The 21,475-nt window shown below is 40.0% G+C and overlaps 1 long non-coding RNA gene across 1 annotated transcript; it reads left to right on the top strand.

Annotated features, from left to right (window-relative positions):
• The first annotated feature begins 3,331 nt into the window (after positions 1-3,331).
• Positions 3,332-3,618, top strand: LOC109828349. Its single transcript, XR_002243656.1, has 3 exons — positions 3,332-3,370; positions 3,438-3,509; positions 3,582-3,618. It is a non-coding gene; the product is annotated as an uncharacterized LOC109828349 (long non-coding RNA).
• Positions 3,619-21,475: the final 17,857 nt, after the last annotated feature.

The following is a 21,475-nucleotide window of genomic DNA, read 5'->3' as shown; positions in this document are numbered from 1 at the left end:
CATAGTGAGGAAGAGGTTCCCTCAACATCTTCCCCTGCGGCCTCCTTTTTCGGGGGTGAGGATTTATGCGGATTATTTTTTTTTTTGCATCCCTGATTGACCTCTTTGCGGGTCATGAAGGAAGAACCGATACCTCTCTCGCGGAGGGTAAGGTTTGAGACTTGTTTTGCTTAGCCAATTCAAGTCTTCCGGTATATTGGGGCGATTTTGTGTCGTCCTACGCCTTATAGGCCGGTGTATGTCACCACGTTATTCACGTGATGGTGCATGCCGTTCTTCCGGTGTAGGACGCTCAAAATCGTCTCTCCAATTATTCCGTGAATGAGTCTATCATTTTTCTTATGAATTTTCTGACTCCACCCTTGTGCGTTATTGCAGTGGAATTCCCCTCGGGTAGTCTTCCTCCTCACGCCAACACCGGTTGTAGTCGGGGGGTCTTCTCTTCGGCTTCCCTTAGACAGGCTGTTAGCCCACTTCCTCGATTCGATAGAGGTCGCTCAGATGAATCTTGTCGCTTAATACGGGAAGGAGGGCGCCACTGCTTGCGCCAGCTTATCACAGACGCCACCTTTACCGCTGATTCTACTTCCACTCAGGCTTTACAGAAGCCGAGCTTCTTGTTCGGGGATCATGTTGAGGACCCCGCTATATTGACTCTTGAAGAGGAGCACTGGCTGACTTTTGATGGTGGAGCTTGTTTGTACATCCCTTCGATTCCACGCCAATATTCCTTCAGTCACTTGAAGGGGCAGGCCGTGGACAGGCAGATGTCTTGGCCTCTTACTGAAGATGCTGAGCGGGTACAGTGCGGATATGTCACTCACCACAAGACCCCCGGCTCTAACGGGTATCCTGACGTTCGTGGTCTTCGACCCGGGATTATGGGTCTTGACACTGCACCCCCAGGCGAGGTGTCAGCAGCTGCCTCTACTGTGAGTAATCGTCTAGCTCTTTTGGGGAGACGGTTATCTTCAATAGAGTTCAGATGCTATGGCTGGGCTTCCTCACTAGCCAAAGGGTGGTGGGCTCGCATGACTGATTTCGTCTTGGCGCGCTGGGAGAGGGATCTGAAGAGCAGTGGGTTGTACGTGCCCATACGAGCTACTATGTACGGAATCCCAGTCAGCTGTCGCCATTTCTTGGCTTTGCTGGAGACCTACATGCCTGACAGCAACACTTTTCTGACCAGTGGTGGTGAGCTAGGGCTAGCTTTGCATGAGATGCATTATGTTTCGGGTCTTCCGATGGGAGATTGTCCGTATCAGGAGTATTTCCCCTCGAACCAACAGCTGGAGTGTATGAAGAAAGATACTCCCGACATGTATGACACTCTCTGGGATCTTACCTGTCATTATCACACCTCCTTGGTTCAGACTTCTCCTCAAGCGAAGAGGAAGAGGCAGGTCAGTTTGAAACAGTTTGCCTGCTATTTGTTCCAGAACTTGGAGGGTAACTCCGACGAGTCTGTTCATGAGCTAGATATATTGTCCCCTTCTGCGGTTAATGAGTTGCTGGAGAAGACTGAGGCTCAATCCTACACTATTGCTAGTGCTGAGGGAACTTTTCCCGCGGGGACCAAGTTTCGTTCTTTTCTCTGCCGTGCCCAGAAGTCCATTGGGCCCCGGACTCTATTAGCAGGCTATCTCGCCCTCTGGTTGAAGAAGTGTGTCGTCCCGCATCAGTCTTCAGACGCTCTACCCATCGAGGTGCTCTTCCCTGCAGTTCAGCTAGCCTACGGGAGAGAGCTTTCCCTGCTCCCAGCAATGGTTGCTAGCATCCATTGCGGGCTCAGGGGTCTGGTCAGTAGTTTCACACATATGGGCTCTGCACCATCAGCTGAGCTTGTTTGTCCGAAGGTTGAGCTCCCTTATGCATATCTGATGGCGTGGTTCGTTCTTCACCGTCCTGACTTGATGTCAGCGCCCAGTGTTGTTGACATCCCCGTCCCCTTCATACAGCTGTTGGAGAAGAGCAGATGGCTCGGGAACAAGTTTAGTGATGTGCAGCAAGAGCTTCGAGTCCGCAAGAGTTGGGAATTCTTTAAGTGTTTCCCTCATTTTTCAGGTCGCTATGGCGATGCGCTGGTTGATGAGGAGAAACCCAGAAGCGATCGGACTATTCTTGATGCTGGTTGTTTCCGGTGGCTAGTGAACATCCGTGTTGGATATCTTGTCCTCCGGGTGAAGAACCAGTGCTACATAGAGCCTTATCTCCCTTGCCGCTTTGCTCGCCAGTTCGGTTATGACCAACTGTATGTTGGGAATCCGAGCCGTAGCCTTCAGGTTGAGGGAGGATTGATTGATGGCGTACGAGCGTGGCTATGGACGATGGTGGGATGTACTGGAGCTCGCTTTGCTCTTCCTTCGTATAGGCGTAAGCCACTGATCACTTTCCTCAGCTGCAAGTGGTTGCTTTCTGCCTATGAGTCCATCAGCGTGAAGAGCCTCTCAGAGTTGCAGTCCGAGTATGCAGTCCGGGCTGCTATGGTGGCGATTCGCAAGGCTGAGCTTGCTCGGAAGCGGAAAAAAGGGCATGCCAAATCTCTTCTCACAGACGAAGAAGAGCTCCTCCCTACGGATGATGATGATGAGACCTCCGAGGAAGAGTGTGTGGATGCAGATACCGGCAGAGGGGATCTCGATACCGGTTTGTCCTGTCTCTTTTAATTTTCCTTTTCCATAAATGACAGCTCTTTTTCATTGAAATGGCTATTGTCATTTTAGGTAGGACAGCCGGTGATCATGAGCCCTCAGCTCCTACACACGTTGAAACGTGTGATAGGCCTGCGCATGTTCAACCCGTTGGCCCTCGGAGGGTGGGTGCTCCGAAGAGGAAGAAGACCGCCCATAAGCCCCATGACGGTCAGCGTCCCTATGGAGTGGACTTAGGGAGCACCGCTGATGGAGGGGGAGGTAACATTCAATTGCTCTTGCTTCAAGGTTGTTTACCTTTTGGGGATTTGTGACCATGTTTTGTGCTTCAGGTTTCTTCGAGGAGGGCGAACTCCCACCGGGTTCGGCGTCCCCTGGCGTTGACAACATGGATTGCTTTGTGCAACAAATGTGCGACGCTTTTCACGATGGGTCTTTGGGCATCGACCTTAACATCGATCTTGAGCAGATAAGTAATGTCGAGCCCACAATCCCTTATTCAGGTATATCCGCATCCAATGTCATTTTCCTTATGTAAGGTGAAGGAAGATTTCTCGTTTGAGCTTTCCTCATCCTTCAACATTTGGGTTACCCTGCAGATGTTGCGATGGAGGGGCCAAGCTTCTCGAAGCCGGATGCCGGCTTATTAGCTGACATGCTGGCTGAGCAGACTTCCAGAGGGACCGAGAGACCATTCTTCGGGAACGATTCATCTACCGGTATATATCTGATTTTCTCCCTCTTGCCCGATATTTCATATGACTAATGAATGATTGATTATCGCAGCGTCTACCATTGGAGTTAGCCCGGTATCTATCCCTGGCATATCCAGTTTGCCTCAGAGCGACGGGCTTGCAGGTATGTATACGATTCAGGGATATTGTACTTTCCTATGTTTATCTGTCTTTTGACTAATGAGTGCAATCATAGGACCAGCCGCTAGGACTGATTCTCATATGACTCCTGGTTTATACTCTTGTACTCTTTGGAGTATTGAGGAACAGTTTATACTCTTGTACTCTTTGGAGTATTGAGGAACAGTTTATACTCTTGTACTCTTTGGAGTATTGAGGAACAGTTTATACTCTTGTACTCTTTGGAGTATTGAGGAACAGTTTATACTCTTGTACTCTTTGGAGTATTGAGGAACAGTTTATACTCTTGTACTCTTTGGAGTATTGAGGAACAGTTTATACTCTTGTACTCTTTGGAGTATTGAGGAACAGTTTATACTCTTGTACTCTTTGGAGTATTGAGGAACAGTTTATACTCTTGTACTCTTTGGAGTATTGAGGAACAGTTTATACTCTTGTACTCTTTGGAGTATTGAGGAACAGTTTATACTCTTGTACTCTTTGGAGTATTGAGGAACAGTTTATACTCTTGTACTCTTTGGAGTATTGAGGAACAGTTTATACTCTTGTACTCTTTGGAGTATTGAGGAACAGTTTATACTCTTGTACTCTTTGGAGTATTGAGGAACAGTTTATACTCTTGTACTCTTTGGAGTATTGAGGAACAGTTTATACTCTTGTACTCTTTGGAGTATTGAGGAACAGTTTATACTCTTGTACTCTTTGGAGTATTGAGGAACAGTTTATACTCTTGTACTCTTTGGAGTATTGAGGAACAGTTTATACTCTTGTACTCTTTGGAGTATTGAGGAACAGTTTATACTCTTGTACTCTTTGGAGTATTGAGGAACAGTTTATACTCTTGTACTCTTTGGAGTATTGAGGAACAGTTTATACTCTTGTACTCTTTGGAGTATTGAGGAACAGTTTATACTCTTGTACTCTTTGGAGTATTGAGGAACAGTTTATACTCTTGTACTCTTTGGAGTATTGAGGAACAGTTTATACTCTTGTACTCTTTGGAGTATTGAGGAACAGTTTATACTCTTGTACTCTTTGGAGTATTGAGGAACAGTTTATACTCTTGTACTCTTTGGAGTATTGAGGAACAGTTTATACTCTTGTACTCTTTGGAGTATTGAGGAACAGTTTATACTCTTGTACTCTTTGGAGTATTGAGGAACAGTTTATACTCTTGTACTCTTTGGAGTATTGAGGAACAGTTTATACTCTTGTACTCTTTGGAGTATTGAGGAACAGTTTATACTCTTGTACTCTTTGGAGTATTGAGGAACAGTTTATACTCTTGTACTCTTTGGAGTATTGAGGAACAGTTTATACTCTTGTACTCTTTGGAGTATTGAGGAACAGTTTATACTCTTGTACTCTTTGGAGTATTGAGGAACAGTTTATACTCTTGTACTCTTTGGAGTATTGAGGAACAGTTTATACTCTTGTACTCTTTGGAGTATTGAGGAACAGTTTATACTCTTGTACTCTTTGGAGTATTGAGGAACAGTTTATACTCTTGTACTCTTTGGAGTATTGAGGAACAGTTTATACTCTTGTACTCTTTGGAGTATTGAGGAACAGTTTATACTCTTGTACTCTTTGGAGTATTGAGGAACAGTTTATACTCTTGTACTCTTTGGAGTATTGAGGAACAGTTTATACTCTTGTACTCTTTGGAGTATTGAGGAACAGTTTATACTCTTGTACTCTTTGGAGTATTGAGGAACAGTTTATACTCTTGTACTCTTTGGAGTATTGAGGAACAGTTTATACTCTTGTACTCTTTGGAGTATTGAGGAACAGTTTATACTCTTGTACTCTTTGGAGTATTGAGGAACAGTTTATACTCTTGTACTCTTTGGAGTATTGAGGAACAGTTTATACTCTTGTACTCTTTGGAGTATTGAGGAACAGTTTATACTCTTGTACTCTTTGGAGTATTGAGGAACAGTTTATACTCTTGTACTCTTTGGAGTATTGAGGAACAGTTTATACTCTTGTACTCTTTGGAGTATTGAGGAACAGTTTATACTCTTGTACTCTTTGGAGTATTGAGGAACAGTTTATACTCTTGTACTCTTTGGAGTATTGAGGAACAGTTTATACTCTTGTACTCTTTGGAGTATTGAGGAACAGTTTATACTCTTGTACTCTTTGGAGTATTGAGGAACAGTTTATACTCTTGTACTCTTTGGAGTATTGAGGAACAGTTTATACTCTTGTACTCTTTGGAGTATTGAGGAACAGTTTATACTCTTGTACTCTTTGGAGTATTGAGGAACAGTTTATACTCTTGTACTCTTTGGAGTATTGAGGAACAGTTTATACTCTTGTACTCTTTGGAGTATTGAGGAACAGTTTATACTCTTGTACTCTTTGGAGTATTGAGGAACAGTTTATACTCTTGTACTCTTTGGAGTATTGAGGAACAGTTTATACTCTTGTACTCTTTGGAGTATTGAGGAACAGTTTATACTCTTGTACTCTTTGGAGTATTGAGGAACAGTTTATACTCTTGTACTCTTTGGAGTATTGAGGAACAGTTTATACTCTTGTACTCTTTGGAGTATTGAGGAACAGTTTATACTCTTGTACTCTTTGGAGTATTGAGGAACAGTTTATACTCTTGTACTCTTTGGAGTATTGAGGAACAGTTTATACTCTTGTACTCTTTGGAGTATTGAGGAACAGTTTATACTCTTGTACTCTTTGGAGTATTGAGGAACAGTTTATACTCTTGTACTCTTTGGAGTATTGAGGAACAGTTTATACTCTTGTACTCTTTGGAGTATTGAGGAACAGTTTATACTCTTGTACTCTTTGGAGTATTGAGGAACAGTTTATACTCTTGTACTCTTTGGAGTATTGAGGAACAGTTTATACTCTTGTACTCTTTGGAGTATTGAGGAACAGTTTATACTCTTGTACTCTTTGGAGTATTGAGGAACAGTTTATACTCTTGTACTCTTTGGAGTATTGAGGAACAGTTTATACTCTTGTACTCTTTGGAGTATTGAGGAACAGTTTATACTCTTGTACTCTTTGGAGTATTGAGGAACAGTTTATACTCTTGTACTCTTTGGAGTATTGAGGAACAGTTTATACTCTTGTACTCTTTGGAGTATTGAGGAACAGTTTATACTCTTGTACTCTTTGGAGTATTGAGGAACAGTTTATACTCTTGTACTCTTTGGAGTATTGAGGAACAGTTTATACTCTTGTACTCTTTGGAGTATTGAGGAACAGTTTATACTCTTGTACTCTTTGGAGTATTGAGGAACAGTTTATACTCTTGTACTCTTTGGAGTATTGAGGAACAGTTTATACTCTTGTACTCTTTGGAGTATTGAGGAACAGTTTATACTCTTGTACTCTTTGGAGTATTGAGGAACAGTTTATACTCTTGTACTCTTTGGAGTATTGAGGAACAGTTTATACTCTTGTACTCTTTGGAGTATTGAGGAACAGTTTATACTCTTGTACTCTTTGGAGTATTGAGGAACAGTTTATACTCTTGTACTCTTTGGAGTATTGAGGAACAGTTTATACTCTTGTACTCTTTGGAGTATTGAGGAACAGTTTATACTCTTGTACTCTTTGGAGTATTGAGGAACAGTTTATACTCTTGTACTCTTTGGAGTATTGAGGAACAGTTTATACTCTTGTACTCTTTGGAGTATTGAGGAACAGTTTATACTCTTGTACTCTTTGGAGTATTGAGGAACAGTTTATACTCTTGTACTCTTTGGAGTATTGAGGAACAGTTTATACTCTTGTACTCTTTGGAGTATTGAGGAACAGTTTATACTCTTGTACTCTTTGGAGTATTGAGGAACAGTTTATACTCTTGTACTCTTTGGAGTATTGAGGAACAGTTTATACTCTTGTACTCTTTGGAGTATTGAGGAACAGTTTATACTCTTGTACTCTTTGGAGTATTGAGGAACAGTTTATACTCTTGTACTCTTTGGAGTATTGAGGAACAGTTTATACTCTTGTACTCTTTGGAGTATTGAGGAACAGTTTATACTCTTGTACTCTTTGGAGTATTGAGGAACAGTTTATACTCTTGTACTCTTTGGAGTATTGAGGAACAGTTTATACTCTTGTACTCTTTGGAGTATTGAGGAACAGTTTATACTCTTGTACTCTTTGGAGTATTGAGGAACAGTTTATACTCTTGTACTCTTTGGAGTATTGAGGAACAGTTTATACTCTTGTACTCTTTGGAGTATTGAGGAACAGTTTATACTCTTGTACTCTTTGGAGTATTGAGGAACAGTTTATACTCTTGTACTCTTTGGAGTATTGAGGAACAGTTTATACTCTTGTACTCTTTGGAGTATTGAGGAACAGTTTATACTCTTGTACTCTTTGGAGTATTGAGGAACAGTTTATACTCTTGTACTCTTTGGAGTATTGAGGAACAGTTTATACTCTTGTACTCTTTGGAGTATTGAGGAACAGTTTATACTCTTGTACTCTTTGGAGTATTGAGGAACAGTTTATACTCTTGTACTCTTTGGAGTATTGAGGAACAGTTTATACTCTTGTACTCTTTGGAGTATTGAGGAACAGTTTATACTCTTGTACTCTTTGGAGTATTGAGGAACAGTTTATACTCTTGTACTCTTTGGAGTATTGAGGAACAGTTTATACTCTTGTACTCTTTGGAGTATTGAGGAACAGTTTATACTCTTGTACTCTTTGGAGTATTGAGGAACAGTTTATACTCTTGTACTCTTTGGAGTATTGAGGAACAGTTTATACTCTTGTACTCTTTGGAGTATTGAGGAACAGTTTATACTCTTGTACTCTTTGGAGTATTGAGGAACAGTTTATACTCTTGTACTCTTTGGAGTATTGAGGAACAGTTTATACTCTTGTACTCTTTGGAGTATTGAGGAACAGTTTATACTCTTGTACTCTTTGGAGTATTGAGGAACAGTTTATACTCTTGTACTCTTTGGAGTATTGAGGAACAGTTTATACTCTTGTACTCTTTGGAGTATTGAGGAACAGTTTATACTCTTGTACTCTTTGGAGTATTGAGGAACAGTTTATACTCTTGTACTCTTTGGAGTATTGAGGAACAGTTTATACTCTTGTACTCTTTGGAGTATTGAGGAACAGTTTATACTCTTGTACTCTTTGGAGTATTGAGGAACAGTTTATACTCTTGTACTCTTTGGAGTATTGAGGAACAGTTTATACTCTTGTACTCTTTGGAGTATTGAGGAACAGTTTATACTCTTGTACTCTTTGGAGTATTGAGGAACAGTTTATACTCTTGTACTCTTTGGAGTATTGAGGAACAGTTTATACTCTTGTACTCTTTGGAGTATTGAGGAACAGTTTATACTCTTGTACTCTTTGGAGTATTGAGGAACAGTTTATACTCTTGTACTCTTTGGAGTATTGAGGAACAGTTTATACTCTTGTACTCTTTGGAGTATTGAGGAACAGTTTATACTCTTGTACTCTTTGGAGTATTGAGGAACAGTTTATACTCTTGTACTCTTTGGAGTATTGAGGAACAGTTTATACTCTTGTACTCTTTGGAGTATTGAGGAACAGTTTATACTCTTGTACTCTTTGGAGTATTGAGGAACAGTTTATACTCTTGTACTCTTTGGAGTATTGAGGAACAGTTTATACTCTTGTACTCTTTGGAGTATTGAGGAACAGTTTATACTCTTGTACTCTTTGGAGTATTGAGGAACAGTTTATACTCTTGTACTCTTTGGAGTATTGAGGAACAGTTTATACTCTTGTACTCTTTGGAGTATTGAGGAACAGTTTATACTCTTGTACTCTTTGGAGTATTGAGGAACAGTTTATACTCTTGTACTCTTTGGAGTATTGAGGAACAGTTTATACTCTTGTACTCTTTGGAGTATTGAGGAACAGTTTATACTCTTGTACTCTTTGGAGTATTGAGGAACAGTTTATACTCTTGTACTCTTTGGAGTATTGAGGAACAGTTTATACTCTTGTACTCTTTGGAGTATTGAGGAACAGTTTATACTCTTGTACTCTTTGGAGTATTGAGGAACAGTTTATACTCTTGTACTCTTTGGAGTATTGAGGAACAGTTTATACTCTTGTACTCTTTGGAGTATTGAGGAACAGTTTATACTCTTGTACTCTTTGGAGTATTGAGGAACAGTTTATACTCTTGTACTCTTTGGAGTATTGAGGAACAGTTTATACTCTTGTACTCTTTGGAGTATTGAGGAACAGTTTATACTCTTGTACTCTTTGGAGTATTGAGGAACAGTTTATACTCTTGTACTCTTTGGAGTATTGAGGAACAGTTTATACTCTTGTACTCTTTGGAGTATTGAGGAACAGTTTATACTCTTGTACTCTTTGGAGTATTGAGGAACAGTTTATACTCTTGTACTCTTTGGAGTATTGAGGAACAGTTTATACTCTTGTACTCTTTGGAGTATTGAGGAACAGTTTATACTCTTGTACTCTTTGGAGTATTGAGGAACAGTTTATACTCTTGTACTCTTTGGAGTATTGAGGAACAGTTTATACTCTTGTACTCTTTGGAGTATTGAGGAACAGTTTATACTCTTGTACTCTTTGGAGTATTGAGGAACAGTTTATACTCTTGTACTCTTTGGAGTATTGAGGAACAGTTTATACTCTTGTACTCTTTGGAGTATTGAGGAACAGTTTATACTCTTGTACTCTTTGGAGTATTGAGGAACAGTTTATACTCTTGTACTCTTTGGAGTATTGAGGAACAGTTTATACTCTTGTACTCTTTGGAGTATTGAGGAACAGTTTATACTCTTGTACTCTTTGGAGTATTGAGGAACAGTTTATACTCTTGTACTCTTTGGAGTATTGAGGAACAGTTTATACTCTTGTACTCTTTGGAGTATTGAGGAACAGTTTATACTCTTGTACTCTTTGGAGTATTGAGGAACAGTTTATACTCTTGTACTCTTTGGAGTATTGAGGAACAGTTTATACTCTTGTACTCTTTGGAGTATTGAGGAACAGTTTATACTCTTGTACTCTTTGGAGTATTGAGGAACAGTTTATACTCTTGTACTCTTTGGAGTATTGAGGAACAGTTTATACTCTTGTACTCTTTGGAGTATTGAGGAACAGTTTATACTCTTGTACTCTTTGGAGTATTGAGGAACAGTTTATACTCTTGTACTCTTTGGAGTATTGAGGAACAGTTTATACTCTTGTACTCTTTGGAGTATTGAGGAACAGTTTATACTCTTGTACTCTTTGGAGTATTGAGGAACAGTTTATACTCTTGTACTCTTTGGAGTATTGAGGAACAGTTTATACTCTTGTACTCTTTGGAGTATTGAGGAACAGTTTATACTCTTGTACTCTTTGGAGTATTGAGGAACAGTTTATACTCTTGTACTCTTTGGAGTATTGAGGAACAGTTTATACTCTTGTACTCTTTGGAGTATTGAGGAACAGTTTATACTCTTGTACTCTTTGGAGTATTGAGGAACAGTTTATACTCTTGTACTCTTTGGAGTATTGAGGAACAGTTTATACTCTTGTACTCTTTGGAGTATTGAGGAACAGTTTATACTCTTGTACTCTTTGGAGTATTGAGGAACAGTTTATACTCTTGTACTCTTTGGAGTATTGAGGAACAGTTTATACTCTTGTACTCTTTGGAGTATTGAGGAACAGTTTATACTCTTGTACTCTTTGGAGTATTGAGGAACAGTTTATACTCTTGTACTCTTTGGAGTATTGAGGAACAGTTTATACTCTTGTACTCTTTGGAGTATTGAGGAACAGTTTATACTCTTGTACTCTTTGGAGTATTGAGGAACAGTTTATACTCTTGTACTCTTTGGAGTATTGAGGAACAGTTTATACTCTTGTACTCTTTGGAGTATTGAGGAACAGTTTATACTCTTGTACTCTTTGGAGTATTGAGGAACAGTTTATACTCTTGTACTCTTTGGAGTATTGAGGAACAGTTTATACTCTTGTACTCTTTGGAGTATTGAGGAACAGTTTATACTCTTGTACTCTTTGGAGTATTGAGGAACAGTTTATACTCTTGTACTCTTTGGAGTATTGAGGAACAGTTTATACTCTTGTACTCTTTGGAGTATTGAGGAACAGTTTATACTCTTGTACTCTTTGGAGTATTGAGGAACAGTTTATACTCTTGTACTCTTTGGAGTATTGAGGAACAGTTTATACTCTTGTACTCTTTGGAGTATTGAGGAACAGTTTATACTCTTGTACTCTTTGGAGTATTGAGGAACAGTTTATACTCTTGTACTCTTTGGAGTATTGAGGAACAGTTTATACTCTTGTACTCTTTGGAGTATTGAGGAACAGTTTATACTCTTGTACTCTTTGGAGTATTGAGGAACAGTTTATACTCTTGTACTCTTTGGAGTATTGAGGAACAGTTTATACTCTTGTACTCTTTGGAGTATTGAGGAACAGTTTATACTCTTGTACTCTTTGGAGTATTGAGGAACAGTTTATACTCTTGTACTCTTTGGAGTATTGAGGAACAGTTTATACTCTTGTACTCTTTGGAGTATTGAGGAACAGTTTATACTCTTGTACTCTTTGGAGTATTGAGGAACAGTTTATACTCTTGTACTCTTTGGAGTATTGAGGAACAGTTTATACTCTTGTACTCTTTGGAGTATTGAGGAACAGTTTATACTCTTGTACTCTTTGGAGTATTGAGGAACAGTTTATACTCTTGTACTCTTTGGAGTATTGAGGAACAGTTTATACTCTTGTACTCTTTGGAGTATTGAGGAACAGTTTATACTCTTGTACTCTTTGGAGTATTGAGGAACAGTTTATACTCTTGTACTCTTTGGAGTATTGAGGAACAGTTTATACTCTTGTACTCTTTGGAGTATTGAGGAACAGTTTATACTCTTGTACTCTTTGGAGTATTGAGGAACAGTTTATACTCTTGTACTCTTTGGAGTATTGAGGAACAGTTTATACTCTTGTACTCTTTGGAGTATTGAGGAACAGTTTATACTCTTGTACTCTTTGGAGTATTGAGGAACAGTTTATACTCTTGTACTCTTTGGAGTATTGAGGAACAGTTTATACTCTTGTACTCTTTGGAGTATTGAGGAACAGTTTATACTCTTGTACTCTTTGGAGTATTGAGGAACAGTTTATACTCTTGTACTCTTTGGAGTATTGAGGAACAGTTTATACTCTTGTACTCTTTGGAGTATTGAGGAACAGTTTATACTCTTGTACTCTTTGGAGTATTGAGGAACAGTTTATACTCTTGTACTCTTTGGAGTATTGAGGAACAGTTTATACTCTTGTACTCTTTGGAGTATTGAGGAACAGTTTATACTCTTGTACTCTTTGGAGTATTGAGGAACAGTTTATACTCTTGTACTCTTTGGAGTATTGAGGAACAGTTTATACTCTTGTACTCTTTGGAGTATTGAGGAACAGTTTATACTCTTGTACTCTTTGGAGTATTGAGGAACAGTTTATACTCTTGTACTCTTTGGAGTATTGAGGAACAGTTTATACTCTTGTACTCTTTGGAGTATTGAGGAACAGTTTATACTCTTGTACTCTTTGGAGTATTGAGGAACAGTTTATACTCTTGTACTCTTTGGAGTATTGAGGAACAGTTTATACTCTTGTACTCTTTGGAGTATTGAGGAACAGTTTATACTCTTGTACTCTTTGGAGTATTGAGGAACAGTTTATACTCTTGTACTCTTTGGAGTATTGAGGAACAGTTTATACTCTTGTACTCTTTGGAGTATTGAGGAACAGTTTATACTCTTGTACTCTTTGGAGTATTGAGGAACAGTTTATACTCTTGTACTCTTTGGAGTATTGAGGAACAGTTTATACTCTTGTACTCTTTGGAGTATTGAGGAACAGTTTATACTCTTGTACTCTTTGGAGTATTGAGGAACAGTTTATACTCTTGTACTCTTTGGAGTATTGAGGAACAGTTTATACTCTTGTACTCTTTGGAGTATTGAGGAACAGTTTATACTCTTGTACTCTTTGGAGTATTGAGGAACAGTTTATACTCTTGTACTCTTTGGAGTATTGAGGAACAGTTTATACTCTTGTACTCTTTGGAGTATTGAGGAACAGTTTATACTCTTGTACTCTTTGGAGTATTGAGGAACAGTTTATACTCTTGTACTCTTTGGAGTATTGAGGAACAGTTTATACTCTTGTACTCTTTGGAGTATTGAGGAACAGTTTATACTCTTGTACTCTTTGGAGTATTGAGGAACAGTTTATACTCTTGTACTCTTTGGAGTATTGAGGAACAGTTTATACTCTTGTACTCTTTGGAGTATTGAGGAACAGTTTATACTCTTGTACTCTTTGGAGTATTGAGGAACAGTTTATACTCTTGTACTCTTTGGAGTATTGAGGAACAGTTTATACTCTTGTACTCTTTGGAGTATTGAGGAACAGTTTATACTCTTGTACTCTTTGGAGTATTGAGGAACAGTTTATACTCTTGTACTCTTTGGAGTATTGAGGAACAGTTTATACTCTTGTACTCTTTGGAGTATTGAGGAACAGTTTATACTCTTGTACTCTTTGGAGTATTGAGGAACAGTTTATACTCTTGTACTCTTTGGAGTATTGAGGAACAGTTTATACTCTTGTACTCTTTGGAGTATTGAGGAACAGTTTATACTCTTGTACTCTTTGGAGTATTGAGGAACAGTTTATACTCTTGTACTCTTTGGAGTATTGAGGAACAGTTTATACTCTTGTACTCTTTGGAGTATTGAGGAACAGTTTATACTCTTGTACTCTTTGGAGTATTGAGGAACAGTTTATACTCTTGTACTCTTTGGAGTATTGAGGAACAGTTTATACTCTTGTACTCTTTGGAGTATTGAGGAACAGTTTATACTCTTGTACTCTTTGGAGTATTGAGGAACAGTTTATACTCTTGTACTCTTTGGAGTATTGAGGAACAGTTTATACTCTTGTACTCTTTGGAGTATTGAGGAACAGTTTATACTCTTGTACTCTTTGGAGTATTGAGGAACAGTTTATACTCTTGTACTCTTTGGAGTATTGAGGAACAGTTTATACTCTTGTACTCTTTGGAGTATTGAGGAACAGTTTATACTCTTGTACTCTTTGGAGTATTGAGGAACAGTTTATACTCTTGTACTCTTTGGAGTATTGAGGAACAGTTTATACTCTTGTACTCTTTGGAGTATTGAGGAACAGTTTATACTCTTGTACTCTTTGGAGTATTGAGGAACAGTTTATACTCTTGTACTCTTTGGAGTATTGAGGAACAGTTTATACTCTTGTACTCTTTGGAGTATTGAGGAACAGTTTATACTCTTGTACTCTTTGGAGTATTGAGGAACAGTTTATACTCTTGTACTCTTTGGAGTATTGAGGAACAGTTTATACTCTTGTACTCTTTGGAGTATTGAGGAACAGTTTATACTCTTGTACTCTTTGGAGTATTGAGGAACAGTTTATACTCTTGTACTCTTTGGAGTATTGAGGAACAGTTTATACTCTTGTACTCTTTGGAGTATTGAGGAACAGTTTATACTCTTGTACTCTTTGGAGTATTGAGGAACAGTTTATACTCTTGTACTCTTTGGAGTATTGAGGAACAGTTTATACTCTTGTACTCTTTGGAGTATTGAGGAACAGTTTATACTCTTGTACTCTTTGGAGTATTGAGGAACAGTTTATACTCTTGTACTCTTTGGAGTATTGAGGAACAGTTTATACTCTTGTACTCTTTGGAGTATTGAGGAACAGTTTATACTCTTGTACTCTTTGGAGTATTGAGGAACAGTTTATACTCTTGTACTCTTTGGAGTATTGAGGAACAGTTTATACTCTTGTACTCTTTGGAGTATTGAGGAACAGTTTATACTCTTGTACTCTTTGGAGTATTGAGGAACAGTTTATACTCTTGTACTCTTTGGAGTATTGAGGAACAGTTTATACTCTTGTACTCTTTGGAGTATTGAGGAACAGTTTATACTCTTGTACTCTTTGGAGTATTGAGGAACAGTTTATACTCTTGTACTCTTTGGAGTATTGAGGAACAGTTTATACTCTTGTACTCTTTGGAGTATTGAGGAACAGTTTATACTCTTGTACTCTTTGGAGTATTGAGGAACAGTTTATACTCTTGTACTCTTTGGAGTATTGAGGAACAGTTTATACTCTTGTACTCTTTGGAGTATTGAGGAACAGTTTATACTCTTGTACTCTTTGGAGTATTGAGGAACAGTTTATACTCTTGTACTCTTTGGAGTATTGAGGAACAGTTTATACTCTTGTACTCTTTGGAGTATTGAGGAACAGTTTATACTCTTGTACTCTTTGGAGTATTGAGGAACAGTTTATACTCTTGTACTCTTTGGAGTATTGAGGAACAGTTTATACTCTTGTACTCTTTGGAGTATTGAGGAACAGTTTATACTCTTGTACTCTTTGGAGTATTGAGGAACAGTTTATACTCTTGTACTCTTTGGAGTATTGAGGAACAGTTTATACTCTTGTACTCTTTGGAGTATTGAGGAACAGTTTATACTCTTGTACTCTTTGGAGTATTGAGGAACAGTTTATACTCTTGTACTCTTTGGAGTATTGAGGAACAGTTTATACTCTTGTACTCTTTGGAGTATTGAGGAACAGTTTATACTCTTGTACTCTTTGGAGTATTGAGGAACAGTTTATACTCTTGTACTCTTTGGAGTATTGAGGAACAGTTTATACTCTTGTACTCTTTGGAGTATTGAGGAACAGTTTATACTCTTGTACTCTTTGGAGTATTGAGGAACAGTTTATACTCTTGTACTCTTTGGAGTATTGAGGAACAGTTTATACTCTTGTACTCTTTGGAGTATTGAGGAACAGTTTATACTCTTGTACTCTTTGGAGTATTGAGGAACAGTTTATACTCTTGTACTCTTTGGAGTATTGAGGAACAGTTTATACTCTTGTACTCTTTGGAGTATTGAGGAACAGTTTATACTCTTGTACTCTTTGGAGTATTGAGGAACAGTTTATACTCTTGTACTCTTTGGAGTATTGAGGAACAGTTTATACTCTTGTACTCTTTGGAGTATTGAGGAACAGTTTATACTCTTGTACTCTTTGGAGTATTGAGGAACAGTTTATACTCTTGTACTCTTTGGAGTATTGAGGAACAGTTTATACTCTTGTACTCTTTGGAGTATTGAGGAACAGTTTATACTCTTGTACTCTTTGGAGTATTGAGGAACAGTTTATACTCTTGTACTCTTTGGAGTATTGAGGAACAGTTTATACTCTTGTACTCTTTGGAGTATTGAGGAACAGTTTATACTCTTGTACTCTTTGGAGTATTGAGGAACAGTTTATACTCTTGTACTCTTTGGAGTATTGAGGAACAGTTTATACTCTTGTACTCTTTGGAGTATTGAGGAACAGTTTATACTCTTGTACTCTTTGGAGTATTGAGGAACAGTTTATACTCTTGTACTCTTTGGAGTATTGAGGAACAGTTTATACTCTTGTACTCTTTGGAGTATTGAGGAACAGTTTATACTCTTGTACTCTTTGGAGTATTGAGGAACAGTTTATACTCTTGTACTCTTTGGAGTATTGAGGAACAGTTTATACTCTTGTACTCTTTGGAGTATTGAGGAACAGTTTATACTCTTGTACTCTTTGGAGTATTGAGGAACAGTTTATACTCTTGTACTCTTTGGAGTATTGAGGAACAGTTTATACTCTTGTACTCTTTGGAGTATTGAGGAACAGTTTATACTCTTGTACTCTTTGGAGTATTGAGGAACAGTTTATACTCTTGTACTCTTTGGAGTATTGAGGAACAGTTTATACTCTTGTACTCTTTGGAGTATTGAGGAACAGTTTATACTCTTGTACTCTTTGGAGTATTGAGGAACAGTTTATACTCTTGTACTCTTTGGAGTATTGAGGAACAGTTTATACTCTTGTACTCTTTGGAGTATTGAGGAACAGTTTATACTCTTGTACTCTTTGGAGTATTGAGGAACAGTTTATACTCTTGTACTCTTTGGAGTATTGAGGAACAGTTTATACTCTTGTACTCTTTGGAGTATTGAGGAACAGTTTATACTCTTGTACTCTTTGGAGTATTGAGGAACAGTTTATACTCTTGTACTCTTTGGAGTATTGAGGAACAGTTTATACTCTTGTACTCTTTGGAGTATTGAGGAACAGTTTATACTCTTGTACTCTTTGGAGTATTGAGGAACAGTTTATACTCTTGTACTCTTTGGAGTATTGAGGAACAGTTTATACTCTTGTACTCTTTGGAGTATTGAGGAACAGTTTATACTCTTGTACTCTTTGGAGTATTGAGGAACAGTTTATACTCTTGTACTCTTTGGAGTATTGAGGAACAGTTTATACTCTTGTACTCTTTGGAGTATTGAGGAACAGTTTATACTCTTGTACTCTTTGGAGTATTGAGGAACAGTTTATACTCTTGTACTCTTTGGAGTATTGAGGAACAGTTTATACTCTTGTACTCTTTGGAGTATTGAGGAACAGTTTATACTCTTGTACTCTTTGGAGTATTGAGGAACAGTTTATACTCTTGTACTCTTTGGAGTATTGAGGAACAGTTTATACTCTTGTACTCTTTGGAGTATTGAGGAACAGTTTATACTCTTGTACTCTTTGGAGTATTGAGGAACAGTTTATACTCTTGTACTCTTTGGAGTATTGAGGAACAGTTTATACTCTTGTACTCTTTGGAGTATTGAGGAACAGTTTATACTCTTGTACTCTTTGGAGTATTGAGGAACAGTTTATACTCTTGTACTCTTTGGAGTATTGAGGAACAGTTTATACTCTTGTACTCTTTGGAGTATTGAGGAACAGTTTATACTCTTGTACTCTTTGGAGTATTGCCGTTTTCAATCGGCTTACCCTAGCGTTATAACGCCGGCTTCAACCAAGGTCTGGATGTTATTCTTGAGAGCAAAGCATTCCTTGGTGGGGTGGAGGATCCTTCTGTGGTACTCGCAGTACGTTGGATCCGCAGAATCGCCATCTTCCTCTTGATGCGTGATGGGCGGGAGTTTGATTTTGTTGTTTTCGAGAAGGGTCTCGAAAATAGCTGGAACGTCTTCGTCTTTGAACGAGTACTCGTTTTGGAGCTCCTCGTCTGAATTCTCCTGTTGTTCCCAGGACTGCTGTTGTGACGTTTGATCATCGTCAATAACTGCTGCAGGTACGTCCTCTTCATCATGAGGTACGAGATCCGAATCCGGAGGATTAACCATCGGTTGGTTTCTCTCGATCTTCCGCCTTCTGATGAAGCGTTCAGCTTGTTCTCCTCGAGCCTTCAACTCTTTCCAGGTATTGAGCGGCTCTATTCCCATCACGTCCAAGATGTTAATGGACAAGTTGTTCTGACAAGTCTGCAAGAGGAATTCCTCCGTGACGGGATCCCTGCAGTTCATTGCCTGATTGCGGAAGCGTTTGATGAAGGTATCCACCGACTCTCCGCCTTTTTGTTTCTCGTCGAAGAGTGTCCTGATCGACACCTCGGTGTCATCATCGAAGAAATGGGCGAGAAACATGCCTTCCAAGTCCTCCCAGCTGTTGATGCTTCCGGGCTTGAGACGGCGGTACCAATCGAAGGCAGGCCCGCGAAGGGTGCCAACGAATGACCGAACCATCAAAGGCTCGTTGCCCGAGATTACTCCCAAGTGAGACTTGAAGTAGATCAGATGTTGAGTGGGCGAGCCCTTTCCGTTGAACGGCGTGAAGTTGATCAGGTTGAACTTCGCCGGATACGGGATCGAATCCCACTTTCTCGGGTAAGGACACGGAATGCCGGTCCTCTTCACCTCCCGAACAGACATCAGGGCTTCGATTTTTCTTTCGAGCTCCTTTATCTTTTCGGCCTCACCCATATCCTGTTTTGGATAAGTTTCGAGAGGAATCATACGGCCACCCCCAGTGTTGTCATTACTGGTGGGTCCACCCCCAGCGCTATCATCACTGGTGGGTCCACCCCCAGCGCTGTTAATTTTAGTGGGGCCACCCCCAGTATTCTTGGGTGGTGCGTTGGCCATGACGATTTCGACCACTTCCGGATTGCTGTTGACTGCAGTGCTCTGGGTGCGACGATTGGACTCAGCTAGCTGGTTTGACAAAGCTCGGATTCGTTGATCGTGCATTTGTCTCATCTCTTGCATAGCCACTTCCATTTCAAACTTGAAGATTTCCTTCTGCTTAGTCAGGGCCTCTTCAATGATTTTGGCTATCTGATCTGTGTTGACCATGAGTACCTCTCGAGCTTGCCCTATGCTAGACGTTGTGTCGTCAGAAGCGAGAGCGGAATAGGAATCCGAGAGTTCATCATCGGAATGTACTCCCTCATGGATCCCACAGTAATTGTCATATCTGACGGCTTCTAGCTGAAGCTGAGCTGTTCCCGAATTGACCCTGCTTCCTGGAGAGGAATTAGGGTCGGAATCACTTGAAATGATTGGGGATTTTCCCTTGTTGACCATGTTGATAGTCACTTCTAGGGGTTCATCATCTCGAGCAATCGATCCTCTTTGGTGGGAACGCCTTGATTTGGGCTTTGTCGTTCCATCGGAGATTCCCTCGAATATCGAGACCCTCTGTGGAGCGGTCTTGGGGCAGCTACAGGCTGATAATACTGCCCTGATAATTTTGGTACACGGACAGTGAGAATCCGCTTCCCGGGTGTTTCTCTTTCGAGATTCATCCGCACCCCCAGCCTGATAGTACAACTCATCGACGTTGCCGTCGGAGTAACCTATCGGCTGCTCACATGGGTTCTCAGGTATAACGCGTTCGTTTGTTCGACGCGTCTTCTTCTGAGTAGACATTGCCTTGTTGGCCTCTGCAAGAGTCGCACGTTTGGAATCACTCCTTTGTGAGGGTGAAACCTTAACGGGCTCTTGGTCCTTTGCACGCACCGCCGAGCTGGTTGTTGCAGAGATCGATTTGTTAGGAGGTCGTGTACGACCCCCAGTCTGGATGTTGGCTTGAAACTCCTTCAGCGATCTCCAGCTCCCTTTGACAAGCGCTTTTCCTCGATTCTCGGGATTCCTAGACTTGGGGAAATCCACGCTGCGGTGGGGCTTTACCGAAGGTTCGGGACCTGAAATGGACGAAGGTTGGAGAGCAATATTACCTGCTTTTACCTCAGGCGTTGTTTTGGCCTTCGGCATCCAAACTCGTTCGGATCTCGGCGATCTCTTAACGGCCTCTCCCTTTAGCATTTCTCGTGCTTTTTGGACTAGGGCTCGGGCATGCGCACGCAAGGCGCGACGCTTCTGGATTCGCTCCTCGAGAGTAGAACGGGTTCTTTTGACATGAACCCATTTGTTTGTTTCTGCTTCGGAGGAGGGGCTGGTTGTTTGCCGTTGTTGCTCCCGGCGTTGCCTGGATTTTAGATCCACGTTATAGCGGATCCCATCCATTGGCTCCAAAGCCTCGGCAAGTTGTCGAGCAAGACGTTGACGTTGTCTTTGTCGTGCTCTCTTTGATAATGCCGGAGCGTCTTCAGAAGTCATCTCCTCGGCGGAAGAGGAATCCGGATCTGCGATCTCGACCAGGTTGGACGACGTGGGGACGTCGCGTGGTGCAAGTGCAGAGGTGGCAACGGGGTCTTGGATTTTTGAACCGAAGGACCTGCAATCATTTATGAAAGAGGTTACCTTTCTGTACCCGTTTGGAGAGGCGGATCTGGAGGAGGAGGAAGAGAGGCCTTCTTTGAACCGTTGTTGATCGAGCTCGTGTTCTTCATTCACCCCGATCTTGAGTGCTGGTTGCGTCACGACGGCGTCGGTTGCGATGCCGTTGGCTCCCACTGTGGTCGACAGTCTGTTTGCGGAAAAAGTTGCTGTATTCATTGCTGCATTCATTACAACTTTGATTGTTACAATGAAATAA

This window comes from Asparagus officinalis, unplaced genomic scaffold, assembly GCF_001876935.1.
Source record: "Asparagus officinalis unplaced genomic scaffold, Aspof.V1 AsparagusV1_Un1125, whole genome shotgun sequence".
Classification (NCBI taxonomy): domain Eukaryota; kingdom Viridiplantae; phylum Streptophyta; class Magnoliopsida; order Asparagales; family Asparagaceae; genus Asparagus; species Asparagus officinalis.
The sequence above is the reverse complement of the archived record's forward strand: the minus strand, read 5'-3'. Positions and strand labels throughout refer to the sequence as shown.